Source organism: Amblyomma americanum, chromosome 8 (genome assembly GCF_052857255.1).
Source record: "Amblyomma americanum isolate KBUSLIRL-KWMA chromosome 8, ASM5285725v1, whole genome shotgun sequence".
Taxonomy (NCBI): Eukaryota; Metazoa; Arthropoda; class Arachnida; order Ixodida; family Ixodidae; genus Amblyomma; species Amblyomma americanum.
The window spans coordinates 42612697-42628178 of NC_135504.1; the positions used below are offsets into that span (position 1 = coordinate 42612697).

General features: G+C 44.6%; 1 long non-coding RNA gene across 2 annotated transcripts; it reads right to left on the reverse strand.

The window, feature by feature from the left end:
* Positions 1 to 839: 839 nt before the first annotated feature.
* Positions 840 to 14455, reverse strand: LOC144100251 (uncharacterized). 2 transcript variants are annotated; one of them, XR_013307572.1, is made up of 6 exons: positions 14303 to 14455; positions 11899 to 12004; positions 7268 to 7408; positions 4669 to 4788; positions 2265 to 2418; positions 840 to 1424 (listed from the first exon to the last, which is right to left on the reverse strand). It is a non-coding gene; the product is annotated as an uncharacterized LOC144100251 (long non-coding RNA). The 2 variants fall into 2 exon arrangements; XR_013307571.1 differs by having other exon boundaries at positions 2235 to 2418.
* Positions 14456 to 15482: the final 1027 nt, after the last annotated feature.

A 15482-nucleotide genomic window follows, 5' to 3' on the forward strand; every position in this document is an offset into this window, starting at 1 on the left:
GAATTCCTGTTAAATTAGTCGAACGAATAAAAATTACATGTTTAAAATTTTTAGCAAATCGAATTTGCTCTCAAATTTTCAGACACTTTATGAATACACTATACAGAGCTTCATTAAGCTCCAGTGTATTCTTCAGCCATGAATCTTCCAAAAACTGCACACATTGACGGCGTGTACCACTATTCATATTCTAATTTGAAAAAAGTACTATTTGCACTCCCTTACAAATTCTACTTCTATACAGACACAATTAAAACGACCACGAACCACCACCACCGCCACCAGCACCACTTCCTCCTCCGCCGCGACCACCACGCCCTTCACATCCACCTCACCACCTACCCTACAAGTTATTGCCTGATACAATTCCATGCTACTGAGCATGCGCTTTTACGCGCATGCACAAACAAGAGTTATCACAGCATGCCGACGAGTCCTCTCTTTTTCCTCGGTAGACTGATCAACACACACAGCCACATGCACACGTTTTCACGTTTCCTCCCACACACGCACAAAGGCGATGACAGCATGCCGATGAGTCAGATCTCTCCTCTCAGTAGCTTGTGTATCCATTCCGAGTCAAACAAGTTCTTGAATGACACTTAAATCTTCATCACTGAAATGAGTGCTCTAATCTTCAGAAGAGGAGTTGAACGAGTCACAAATGCTGAAGACAACCGGTTCAATTACAGCGTAAGCAATCATACCGCGTTGCCATGCTTAATTGCTCCACATGAACACAACAGTTTTGCCAGATTTCCTGGCTTACAGACGCCAGTGCTTCTGGCAAGAGGTTTTCCACTTTTCGACTTTTGCTGTATCCTTTCACCTGGCTCCAAACAAGTTCAATGGGATTGAACGCGCAGTGGTACGGTGGTAAACGAAGCACTTCGTGGCCATGGGTAGCTGCCAGGGTGTCAATGAGGTACACAATGCTGGGTGCGTTTACCTCTTGAGAAAGCTCCAGCAGTTCTGCCCTCACCATGTCCTGTGACCACGGAGCACCTTTCTTTGTGAGCCAAAGCTGAATATCAGCGTTGCGTGTAGTCTTGGTAGGCGCTATTTCAAGAGCCACGCTATGACCTAGAGCACTGTCCATGACGGCAGAGCTATTGGCCGGAATGTTTGGCAAAAGCTTGTCGGTAAACCACTTCTCAAAGTAGTTGCCATCCATTTCAGAGTGGTAGTCAGCGTGGTTTCCCTTTTCTGCTCTGAAGAAGGCGGCAGCGCCTTGCACGAATCCTGTTTCACTGCTACCAGCATGTACAAGAATCAAATGGGCCCCTTTGCCCAAAGGCACAGCCACTCCAATTGTTAAACCTTTCAGGAAGGCATCCTGAGATGACTTCACAGTCTTGTCCTGCCAGACGCATTTTTTTGTGTGCCCTGCGTTGACCCCGGTTTCATCTACGTAGATGATGCACCTGCAAACGCGAAACAACCGAGTGCACGAGTTAATGCTTGTAAGTAAACACACTGCAGCATGTAAGTAGGCAATGCACTGCAACAAACACACTGCTCAACAATGTGTCACGAACAGCCGCTCAAAGACAATCGACAAAAAGAATTATCTCGGCTTTGTTCCTCCCTTGTTCAGTCTCATATTTCGCGCCCAATCGGCATTTGGTAGCCAGTTTATATTCACTGTAGGTTTGAATGGGATACTTGCTTAATTCGGCAACATTTGAAATCTCTTCACTTGCGGCGACTGCGAACAAAAATTGCCAACGTTCGCAGCAGTAGCGCCAGTAACTCGCACCATCGGAGCAACAGGGCAGTGTACAAAGTGTGCTCATTCGTGCCTTCGGTGATGACCCATTGCAGTGCTACGACATTTTTGGCAGTTTTGTTGTTTTTGCTTGCCGCACCACATACTCACGGCCTGTGAGTCGCGAAGAAAAAAGATGCTTTTAAAGGGAAAATAATATGGTAGTTGGTTATCATTGATGCTACCGCACGAGAGTTAACAATCCCGGAGACGACCTGTGGAATTGTGGGAAGCGCATAGAGTTATACAGACAGCAAGGAGAGTTCATGCAGCCGTTCATGCAGCCAATTTCTCAGCTCTGAAATGCAGCTGCGCATGTCAAGCTGGATATCCATTGAGAAAGCCTGATTGCACTTCAAAATTCGCTTTTCCTTTCGTGGGGCACCGGGGCTACGTGACCAGCGAGACAATGCCCCCCCCCCCCCCCCCCCCCCGCAAAAAAAAGGTTCAATAAATTTATACCCACGGAAAAGGATTGATATTCCGTCTTTCATACTTGCTGTTTTCACGTGCGATAGCCACTCGTCACGTTCTGCCAGGACTCCAACGCTCGGTGGAGAGTCGAAGATGGCAAAGGGAGTCGGGGGACTCGGGTGCTGTATATGGGTGTCCGGCTCTGCACGCCGTGGAGGAGTTGCAGGTCTCTGTACCTGGGAACGACAAAACGAATCTTTATGAAAACCACATCGTCATTCACTCGCATATACAGGGTGTTATAAATCAGACTGAACGGATTTTTGAAAAGCTGGATAAGCAGTATTACGGAGAAGTTGTTTTCGGAGGGTATGCCAGCAGACAGACACAAAGTTGCTGCGTTATTGTTATACATGTACTACTGAAAGAAAATAATGAACATTTCTTTTTCAATTGTTTCAGTCAGCATACACGTTCCGCAAACGTACAAACAGTACTAATTAAACGCACACAACACAGAAAGACAGGCGGAATGGTCGCCATGAGACAATGCTCCACCAACTAGACCAGCAAAATGTTCTGTTATACATGTTTCAACTGGACGCTGAGGTTGGTCGTATTCCGGAATACTCCATATAGCAGAATTCTCCCGGGCCGCCTGCTTTCTGAAGAAGTGCGCGGATAGCTTATCAAGCATAGTATAGGAGTTTGAAGCGCGCTCCTCCACTGACGATGCACTCTTTTGGAAAGTTGCGAACGGTGGTCCTGTTATAGTTCTCAGAGGCTATGTGCTTTAGCAGTGTGCGGCAGAAAATCAGTTGGGAATAAGCTGGTAGCTGTGGCCACAGGGCCATGAAAGTTGGAGAGATATGGAAGAGGCATTTAATGATGGTGCTGATGAATGAACGTGTGAACAATACTACTGTGAGAGTACATTGTCGCATATTTCTTACAGCGCAGCTCTTCGGTGCCTGTCCCTATGTTCCGCGTCGGCGTTGAAGGAGTAACCTCTTTTCCAAGTAGCAGCGCGAATCACCACCTGCAAGGTTGCTGCCACGGGAAGATTACGGAAGGTGGCTAGCAGCATAACACAGCACCTGCCAGCTCTGGCAGGTCGCGTGTAGAGCTGCGCTCATTTTTCGTATTACTGACTATCGTGGTCGTCTCGCAATTTTAGAGCGCAATGCTTAAGCGCCCGTTCCTGGGTTGAGCCGCGTCGCCGCCGCCGGTGTAACCGAGTGAACGAGAGTAGTAAGTCTCGCTCATAGATGGCGCTAGAGTGGTGCGCGCCGTCCTCCATCGCTGCTAAAGTAGTGGAGGTCTGCGGCGGCTCGCGCCCACGCGCTGCCTCCTCAAAGTCGCGCCAGGCTCCACTCCGTTGGCGGGCGATGCTGAGAAATATGCTGCTCACGAGATTGTCCGCGTCGGCCACGCCACTCACAGTGCTGTCTTTATAGTATAAACCATGTGCTTAAATAATACAATACAAAATAGTCTCAGTCAGTTATTTCTGAATAATGAGCGATGAAACCGGTGGAAATGGTTCGTCTGCCGCTGCCGCTAAATGAGGTACCCGAGGAGAAGGCCAGCGAAACGCCGCAATCCAGAAGTGCGTACCGTAGCCGAGAGGACCCTGCCGTTCGCGTTGCCAAAGCAGACAGAGCTGCGCTCAGATTTCCTTATTAGGGAGTATTTCTTAATTTTTTAACTGGCTGTTGGATGCTCCTAATTCAAACTGGCTTTAATTCCAGCTTCCCATTTGTGCGAACTGATGTTATGGTGCAATCTACATCAAATTTTTTAAGTTCTTGATTGCGTATCAGTCTGCCACTTGTGAATAATACGGCAGTACTATAACAGCGAGCAGAAATCACTAACAAGACAATATATGGAGAGGAACACCATTTTGCTGGTGGAGTCAGTTTCGCGCAGACGTGACGCACACATTACAGATGTCGACTAGGCTGGCAGGCTGACCGGTTCGCAAGTTGTACAACATTAGTCACCGCTGAAAATTATCCGTAACCACCATGCCTAATTACTTCGAATTCAAACTGATTTATAGAAGGAGGTTGAGAATGAAGCTTCCGATTTTATGTTTTTTAAATGACAGGGCCACGGATTCGCACAATGGCTACGAGCAACAGAAACGGCCTGGGTGTTATGCAAGGTTTTTTATATGCTCTTTTCCTGTGTCCATTTCATTTTGCCTATTCAGCGAGTAAGAGCTTTTGGAGGACCAGACAAAATGCTGTATGCGAATAATTTACTTCACATCGAATCTATAAATCGAGCAGCAGCGGCTATCGAATGAGGGCGCGTTGCAGGAGCTTGGCTCGACGATAATTCTTGCGCACACCAGTGGCTGTTGTCCCGTACTGATCATTACTTTTCACGGGTACATAACTGCACCCTATTGTTTATGAAGTTCACAAGAAAATCTGAATAAAGTTTGTGCGACCAAAAGTGCCACTCGTCAAACTTACCACTTTGTTTTGGAACATCTGGTGGTGCAGTTGGCACACAAGTTCAGGGCATACACGGCGATATTCACTGCATCGCACCGAGCTCTGGCTGAGGTCCACCAAGAAAATGGCGATGCAGTCCTGCGGACACCGTGTACACAGTTACTCATGAGAATATTGCCTTAATTACGGTGAGACTGCAGCTGCTTCTGCAAGTTTCTGTAAGTACTTTCGCTGTTGAGAATATAGCTAACAAGAAAGTTTGACCATAAATGCAGAAATAACAAATCGTGTTCTTTCCTTCAAACCATGCATTCGTGTTCCTCCCTTTCTTCATATGGTTTGCGATGCTCGAGGTCATCACAACTTATCGGTTTTATTCACGCAGGATTACTGATATTCCAGAGAAGGCTGTGGAAATGGGTGAGGCCATAGATATGTTTCCGCAGGGGAAGTTTTTAAATTGCAGACTCGGTTACGCGTAGTATACGGCGTTTTTTTGCCATTATAATTTACTACTGTATGAAATCGGTGCAATTCAATCTTTTCACTTCTTTAATTTTCCCCCTCAGCATTTGTGACTGTCGTAGCATTGCATGAAGTATTGTGTGATTTTGAGATATCATTGTAAATCACACATCACTGTATTCTCTGCGTGCATATCACATATGCATGTGTCCTTATTTTTGGTCACTTTGTCTTCCTGAGTGTGTGTACGATATCAATTGTAACTTTATATAACCGGTGCAATTCATCATTTTACGATTTTTATTTGATACTATCAGTACAGTGTATCTGTGACAGTCACTCCATTGCATGAAACGCTGCGTGCATTATAGGTTCCGAGGCCTCGTGAGGCTTTAGAACACGCCTTTTGCCTCGGCTATCCAGACATTATGAACACAATGAATGTATAGTGATGGTAAACTTTAATGGCGCAAGGGCATCTGTGGCAAAAGAGCGCCATGGCACACGGTTTAGACTTCTACTCAAGTTGGGGTCTAACACCCATTTCCCACCCTCTCTCTCTGATTAAACTGAGCAACAGGCCAGGGGAAGCTTGTTCCCATTGTATCACCGGTGGGTACCCCGCGGCACTGGGGATGGAACACCACACCTCCCGCATGCCAGGGCGGATGCTCAACCAACAGGCCATCACTGCGCTTACAATATATATATATATATATATATATATATATATATATATATATATATATATATATATATATATATATATATAAAATCACCAAAAATTGAAGAAACATAACAGGCTGGAGGACCAGCCTTTTTCGAAAAAGGCTGGTCCTCCAGCCGAAACGTCGTGAATTAAATCCTGCTATGTTTCTTCAATTTTTGGTGATTTTATATTATATTGACCAAATCAGCTGCCACAAATCACTTTTGGTATATATATATATATATATATATATATATATATATATATATATATATATATATATATATATATATATATATATATATATATATATATATACCGCGGTAACTCAGAGGTTAGAGCACCCGACCAGTGAGCAGTAGTTCCCGGGTTTGAACCTGGCCGCGGCGGCTGAATTTCGATGGAGGCGAAATTCTAGAGGCCCTTGTGCTATGCGATGTCTGTGCACGTTGAAGAGCCTCAGGTGGTCGAAACTTCCGGAGCCCTTCACTACGGCGTATCTCATAGCCTGAGCCGCTTTGGGACGTTAAACCCAATACAGGGCGTCCCAGCTAACTTTAGCCAGGGATTAAAAATATGCCGCGGCACTCTATGACGACACGACCAATGCATGTTACTGGCTATTGTATGGCTATTGAAATCACATTGCTGAACGACAGAGATTCTCTCCATAACCTCTCTACACGGCCTGCCTTGGCATCTGTTATATTTATAGCACTAAGCTCTTTGGCATAGGTGGCGTAAAAATCAAGGAGGTTTCCTATGTGCTCGAATGGAGGCGCAATGTTTTGGGGAACACTCAAATGGGGTGTAAATTTGCCTGAAGGTACAATTTTTTACTAGAATCCACCCAAGGGTAGGCATTCGGCTACAAAGGAATGCTGTGCAGCACTCACAGGAAGCTCGTATTTGAAAGAATATTCGTTCTGGGTCCGAAAGCCCGCGCCCGGATAAAGACTAACTTTTATTCAACTATGAATTATATATGAAAGCTGTATGGCATTTTTTTAGCTATATGGCTGTGCCTGGATTAATGCTAATGAGTGCCTACTCCCTTAACCATGTGCTGCAATTTATGTTGATAATGATTACTTCAGTCATCGCACCGCAAGCGAGGTAAGTTGCCCATTTAAAATTTTTGTAAGGAACTTTCCAACCGGGGGATGAAACCCAGGTTAATTGAGCATATAAATAACAAAAATTCGATACTTTAGGGAAGAACAGATGTGCTGTTTTGCTTCACTTTCACTTGTACATACAGGAAGAGGATGAGACGTTTCCTGCTGAGAATCGCCAACCTAGCTAATCAATTTGAAAGGCATGGTCAGGATAATGAGGCGAAGAATACTCGTTTCGCACAGTACAACAAAAGTGGTGAATGAAAGTGTGGGCTCAGCGTTGCCTTGGCCATGAAAGCCATCTCATAGATCAGCAATCACTCACCTGGCTTTTGTAGTGTGATGAGGACAGTGACGCTGCTGAAGCGTAGCAGCAACTTGGAGAACGCGACGCAAGTATTTCACACGACGGCGCTGTGGACTGGCTGCTTTGTCTCCTTCTAGAATCGTGGCGAGGTTGATCGGTCTGCAAGATAGAGGCCAATAGTGATCGCCATTACGCCGTGGTGACTAGAGCTGCGCATGAGCTGAACGGCACGCTCTAAGCCGTGCCTAGTCTCATAGGAGCCTACTGTGAATTTCTGTAGAAACATGAGGCAGAAGAGTGCACATGAGCGCTGTCAAGATAACTGGCATGTGCGTGATGCTGACCAGTCAAGGGAAGGGGTAAGAGTAGCTCGTTATGACATGCATGATGGAAACCATCAGTCACTGAAACCAAGGAGCACAGCTAGGGGGATGATTGTTTTATAAATTTGGGGTGTTGATGAATGGAAGATTAATAGTGCAGTTATTTTCTCGCTTACAGACGGCTGATTAGAATTACAAGAAAAAAAACAAGCACACGGAGTCTTTGGAATCACAACCCACGACCTCCAAATTTCGCATCCGGACGTCTTAGGAGGAAAGACAGGAGAAAATAAGGGTGTCGTACCGCTGGGCAGCGAGTCGTCACGCTCGATGTGAGATAGGAGCGCCTCCTTTGAAACGGGGTGGTGCCAGTTGCCTCCATACACTGCTTTTTTACTCTTTATAATTCTTAAACAATCTGTCAGACATAACGGTGCTATTTACAAATTCGAAATGTTCTCTAAAATTGGATTTGCTAATCTTGAACTTGTGAGCTTCGTCATCGCCATGTGTTTGAGCCACCAATCCTCCTATCGGTTTTTGCTGAGTTCTAGAGCAAATTCATTCACATGACCTCTAAAGGGAGATGAAGGTTAAGAGGGAATGCAGGGATGTTAACCAGAAGTGTGTCCTGGTGCCCTACCCTGCACTGGGGAAGAGGGATTTGTTTTCTCTAAACCCTAGGAACACAGGGAGAGCGACTGCGCCTGCAACAACATCCAGATGGATGCCGCCACGTTCTAGTATAAGATGTCAGATATTTTTCTGACATTTACCACTTCTTCACATGTGTGATCTTCTTGCTTAAATTTCGTCCTGTTGCTTTACGTTCCAGCCACCGTGAACTAGCATCAAATAGTGGAGCGCTGTCTCTTCAGTTATCATAGGAACATTCCATCCTGATATGCCTTTTCTATTTTCTGTACAGTTCTACTGTAACCTTCATATCTATTGAATCAATGCAGTTCTTGCCTTATTCATTTTTTTGGCGGCTCAGTGACAACACCAGGTACCAGGGATATCCAAATCATAGCCATATATCTTAATACCTTTGAGTACTTTCGAGAGATGTTCATGGCGAATCCTTGTTTTAGACGTCCTGATACGTTATCCGGTGGAAATACTGTTTGAGTGATATAGTACGAACATTAACTTGGTATGCATATTCTTTCTCTAGAGGTGTCCAGCATCTCTTGAATATACCGTTTGGATGATATTACAAGCATTTAGTTCTATCACGTCTCATTAGGTCTACATAAAGTTCGCGACGAAGATTTCAAGGTGGAATCTTTATCTGCAATATGGTCCGCTCATTTTCATTTCATTGGGTCTTCACAGATTCAGAACTGAATGAAATAATATTGCTTAACGTGAAAGAGATCTGTCTTCAAAAGGATGGTCTTAGATTTTCAGTATATAAGCATATGGAAATCCTTCGTTCTGCAAAAATATGCTGAATAGGTTGGTGCTGCATGACTTGTTTGTGGCGTTTCTGTTGCCAGATCTGTGCTTCGCATGTCATTATTGTTAGACATGCTCACCGTAGCATTGTGTGATACTAAGCAGAGTTTTCCTGTAAGAATATCGGCTGTGGGCGAAGTGACCATACCACTGTAATCAGCTGTATTCATTTCTTCACGACAAAATCGCAGATGTAAATCACACTTTGCAAATATTCTTCACCTGGGCCGAGCAAGATTCTTACCGGGCTCATAAGAACCTCGCGAAACATAAAAATCGCAGAACTGGAAAGGGCGACGTTGTCGGCATAGGCTGAAATCATAATTTCCGTTTGATTAAGTGAGAATAGTCGAATAACTTGGGATCTGATGATACTAAGGCAAAAAGGTTCGAGGTACAAAGCAAACGTTCACACTCGTCTGCTTATGAGCGGAAATGCGAAAGCTTTTCTCTGTCCTCTATTTCTCCACCCTTTTTTGAAAATTTTATTTGCGTTCGTTGTTTTTATTGTATTTTTTATTTTATATTTTAATAAATTTGTTTTACATGTTTAATTCCTTACTGCAATTTTTATTTATTTTGCTCATTATTCATTTCAAATTTATTATTTTTCATTGATTTTGATTATGTTTTATAATATATATGCCGCTGATCAACTGTTTATGGACAGTTCGTGCAGACAACTTCCATCCACAAACTTATGACCACAAACTTCCATCTACAACGTTCGTCTGCAACGTCCGTCTATAACTTCCGCCTGCAACATCCATCCACGCCACTTATGAGACAAAACAGGCTTGCGCCTTAATAACAAAGGTGATAACGGGCAACTCTGCCGGACCGACGTGATCAGTGGAATCAGTTTTTAAGTTGATGATTTACGCTCATCCTTGTACGGGATTTTATGTAGCATAGTCTAATGCCCTTAAGCAAGACATCCCCAATATTTCAATGTTCCAAAGAGTGCACTTGAGGGTGCTCTTGAAGCTTTGCATTTAGGAGTGCAGTTCTGTGACGTCCCCGTCGCGGCTGTAAATTTTAAAAAACCTAAAGAATTCTCGTTGGGCTACTGGGGTACAAAACCGAATCGTTTTGGCGGCATAATATGGAACTCTGATTCCCTACACTAGCTTGGAGTTCCCATTCATCAGGTCAGGAATTAAAGGGCTTTATTGAGAGTCACAAATTCTATTTGTGATGCGCAAAAACGTCGGCACGGATGGGTCTGGAGCTCTTGATTTTTGCTCGGGCACAAATTTAAAATACCTTCCTGGTTACAAATCATGTCTACGGGTTGCAAGTAATGCACTGTACGAGGAAGAAGGTACAACCGCTGCGCAGACTATTCGCGACCTTTGGCACTCTCAGTGGGAGCCTATGGATAAAGACACTTTTTTTTTCTTTTTCTCCAGGCTCAAGGTGTTGGCCTTGTTCATTTGATTGTTCAGCAGCTCGTTTCACGGTGTTCCTTATTCCAAGCTGCAAACCATCCCTTTCTACTAGCGGTGCTTAGAAGGCGACGGAGTTGTCACCTGCTTAACTGTTTGCTTTGACTGGTCATGGTTGTAAGGGTGCTTTGTGGGGTTTACCGAAAAAAGTTGCTGATACCTTTAGTTGGGTTTATGGGCGTTTAACGTGCCAAAGTGATTCAGGCTATGAGGGACACCGTAGTGACGGGCTCCAGAAATTTCGACCACCTGACGTTTTAAACGTGCACTGACGTCGCAAAGTACACGGGCCTCTAGAATTCCACCTCAATCATAATTCGATTGCCAGTATTTATTCGACCTGTCAAGAAAACAGATAACAAAAGTAATAACAGAATTTCTATTCCCTGTGCCTGTGAATTGGCAGCCTTCCATTCGTTTCGATTTCAGCGAATATATGTTGAGTCAGCTGGAAAAATCTTTGTTTTTTGTGCTCCATGCTTTGACACTACCCTTAAGGGCCTAGCTTCGCACCAAAGGGAACTTTGTGCCATGGACGGTGAACTGTCGCATGTGCGGCAAACAAGAGACTATCCATCATTTCTTTGTAAGGTGCCGTGATGCACTGTTTTTCCCGACATTCTTCTGCAGACAATCAAAAAGGACATTGAGATAGTGCCGTACACCATAAGGTTCTTGCCTCTCCAAAAGGAGTCCAGAGCCGCATGATGGATCGACATGCAGAACCTCCTCATTCATTTAAGTCTCTGTTCAGTAAACAGTGCGCCTTGGTGCGGGTTGTTTATTCTGCGCAGGACGAACCGCCTGAATGGTTGCCGGCTCTTTACGCATGGGTGTGTGTGAATTTTGATGTGCAGGTGGATCCGAGTGCAGTGTGCGAACACGTGAGAATGTATGTCTGCATTGCGAAATACTGTGTGTGTACGTAAAGAATTTGGTGGCACAGCGGGATTGATTTCCATGCAATACAGAATAAAAAGCATCATCATGTCATGTGTGTTGCATGGGTACCTGGAACTCAGAGGAGCCTGAGTTCGAACCCCAATGCTTCGAATTTCATTTTTGGAATGACGTCACGTGGGAGGTACGACATCCTGCATATACATTTTGTGGACGCCTTCTGCAGACTTCTGGCGACGAATTTTTCTTTGCATGTGGCATATAATGCTTTCGCATTAATAATTAGAAGTAAACGATATTGCATTCATCAGCTCAAGTGGTCTTCGCTGGATCAAGCGGTACAGAGCGGTAACCTTTGTGTGATTTTGTTTGTTGTCCAGGAAAGGCTGTCTGCCAGCAAAAAAGTGTGGCAAAAAATATGACGTGTATTCGGGAACAAGCCGCACAGAAAGCCATTAAGCAATGAAAGAATTTTCTAGCTCAGTCAATCATGAACGTAACTTTTTCTATCACTTACTGGGCTGCCAGCAGATGAAGCACCTCAAAGCTCGCCAAGTTCAGAGCAGACGAGGCGACACAACTGACTCCGTGTAATGTTGCACACCTCTACTGCCAACAGCTTCCTGCAAAGACCATGCATAGACATGACCTTTCGTGGAGTGAAAAAAAATTTGTTGCGCTTCAACTGCTGCTGAACGTGGTTAGAGAGCGAAAGCTGTGGTGTATCGGGCAAGTAGGCGCGGCTTTGCCTTTATAACATTGAGTGGCGCGCACGCGGCGAAGCTAGGGCGGGGAGTAGTAAAATTTTCACTTTAAAATTATGTTGGAAACAGCTGCTGCACCTCCTCGCTGATGTTAATTTCTTAGTCGCATGGTGTGGGTAACGGCTAAACTACTTCACTCCCCACAGGGCTGACAACAGATTGTTGCCTCCTTTTCAGAATAAATAAATCTTCAGGGAGGCACACGTTGGCTCCCTAACGCACTGCGAACACTCGGCACTCTTAAAATGCTTAATCTAACCTGTAGTAAAATGTTTCTGCCATTCGGTAAACGAATCCTCCATCTTGTGCTGGGGAGGAAAGGTGACACATTCAACCAAAATGTGTTCCAATCTGCCTGACCAGTCACTGGCATTACAGGACGTGCGCAAAACGAGCTTATTTCGACACTTGGTACGGACCAATACATGGACACTTGGTACGGGCCGTAACGCCACGCAGTTCAGTACGGTTGGACCTTGTGAGGCGTTGGAGGTCACTGTGGATGTAGTGCCCATTGTCTCAAATGTCAGGGTCAAATGTCAAGGTCAGGTACTTAATGCTCATAGTCATAAACACGTGGTCATACTACCATAGCTAGTGTCATACCAACACAAAGTGAAGCTTGGTTTGTCGTTGTGAGGCATTGAAGATCATATTCTCATTCACATCGAAATCGCAAGTTGCACCCTGTGCAAAGCTCTCTCTCTAAAAGTACCCTGGGTCTGAATGATTTGACTTCTGTTGGTGGAAAAGAATAACCCGACACATTATTCAGTTATCACCTCGTGGTTTGCTTTGTGTGGTCAAGGAAATCGCGAGTGTAGAGGTTTTTTTCAGTCAGAAAAGGGAACTTTAAAAGCAAATTTCAATATTTCGTTCTTTAGAGAAAATGACAAGAGTGAATGATTCAAAGGGAACTAGATTTCTGCTTTTTTTGCAACAGGGGACTCTTTGGCGCCCATGCTTATGAAACCTTACATACAACCGTGTTCCCCTCACGAATGTTGACCTCCGCAGTTAGCATTCACTATGAATTTTGTGGTCCCATTTTGCTTCTTGCATCTTAGCCTTTTAATGCTTGGATTAGAAAGGAAGGGATGAAAAATCAGTACCTCCACTTTATGCTTCCTATCGTGCCCGCATTCAAAAGATAAGTTGAAATTTTGTGATAGCGCTGCCAGATTACAGAGAATCATCTGCCACATGTGTGTAACCTAGCTTTAACCTACCTCTTACCAACCTTCTGCCTTTTAGCCAAGAAGCAATAAGCCTATGGTCAAGTTTAGGCAATTAGATCGAGCTGATATAAAGACCAAGTCGAAGGCAGTGAACCACCTCCAAGCGCAAAAGAGAGTAATTATTTTTGTTCAAAAAATGCGCCAAATGTAGGACCCGGGCTTCAAGTCGCACATTATCGCCGGCTTTTTTTACCCCACCGCTCACTCCCAGCGATGCTAAAGGTTTTGACTGGAAAGCAATTGGTGTTCAGAACACATTTACATGAAGCTCTGTGACCAGGCACCACATACTGACGAGTACATGGCGTCCAACAAGTATGTCGCGAGCTGGTGTAACTTAGCTGGAAAGGGTTAAACAGCGTGCGATACGAAGCCTCTCTCTGATCGGCGCCGCACCTTTGAAGCGCCTCCTCTACCGCACCTACGATACCTGGATTCGGACACCGGGCTCAACGTCTAACTCTTCAAGGGCGCTGCTAGGCTCGCTTCAGACTTCTGCGAAGAACCAGGCCTTTTGCGCCATCTTTAACCGACCTCTTACCAACCTTCTGCCTTTAAGCCAAGAAGTGACCCCCATACGTAAACATAGCTTCACTCACTCACTTTTTCTTTAATATAATTTTTTTATTCTCCTATCTACAATATACGCTCTGTAAAATGCTGGATATGTTCAGAGTTTTCTGTTCCCCTTGCCAGTTCAGCATACAAGGTGCGACAGCGTTCATCATTGTCAGGCGTGTTTATAGATGAGTTAATAGGGGCGGTTGTCGAAAGTCTGCGTTGAACGACACTGGTTAATCAGATTTCAATGTCCTTTTGTTCAATATTTACAAAAACTGCCGGAGGTGCTAGTGAGACTACCTACTCATATTATGCCACATTAATGAGGCACACGAAAGAACTCTGCATGACTATTCACCCGTGCCGCCTCAAGAAGCACGTCGCCTTTCTCTCCAACTTGCTTCTGGGTCAACACGGAGGCTGTTTGCCAAGTTCAGGTCATGGAAGACGACATCTACTGCCATGAAGAAGATCCGAATGAAAGCATCCATCCACATCCAAGACGCCGAATGCTGCCTGCGAAAACCAAGAAGACGGATTTGTAAATTGGGAACAATTTCACTGATTTTGTACGCTGATGGCAGTCTGAAGAAATTAAGCGATTGGTTTCGATTTTTCTTACACCCATGTAGTGGATGATTGAAGTCTGTACACAGTATGAAGGTAGAAAAACAATTCGTTATCTGGCCTGCACTTCGCTCGTCTGGTCATGGCCTCCTCCGGTTGCTCCACGTGGCTGTCTAATGCACTGGCAGTGATTTCCCTATGAAAACACCTCATTGAGTACTTGTCTCCAGTAAGCGGAATTTCAACGACATCTGTGACTGGCGCGCGTTTATAAATTGTGCAGAAATAGAGGTATGACGCAGGTGAATATTTATGACGTGTGGTGTCTGTCACTGAAAGATGTCCCAAAGTACGGAATGTCTTGCAGCAGATCGAAGCTTCGATTTAACAAACCGGCGCATCACACTACATGTGCCATACGTTTTCACGGATAACATTTGCGAACTTCACTATAAAGCAACTAGACGGCAATCGAATGTGTTTGCTTTAACTCTGTGCTTCAACACACTTCACCTACTTGCTCTGGACTTCAGCTTGAGCTGTGGTGCAGGTGCAGCCATTATCCCAGAGTCATCTTCAGTAGGAGGAAACTTTTCTTGCTTGGAAGTCTGCAGTGCTGGCTGGTGGTCGCGATTGGTCTGAAAAAGAAAAAAAATGTCGCGACCTCTTTGTGACACCGGCACCAAGTTGTGCTGAAACAAAAGCGAACTGGCATGAAACTAAGAACGTGGACATGTGCGACATTTTTGAACAAAAATTTTGAATACTGAAAAACTGTAAGGTATTGGCATAAAAATGTAGACGGCAATGGTCAATTCTTCTGATATGGGGCTAAATCTTTCTGTTATAGTGTTTCAGTCGCTCGAATCGTGCGGTAAGACTGCCTAAAAAACCAATGGGGAATGCTTTCGGCCATACCAAAAAGGTCAACAACAACAACAAAAGAACTTACAGTTCTTTAGTTCTAACAC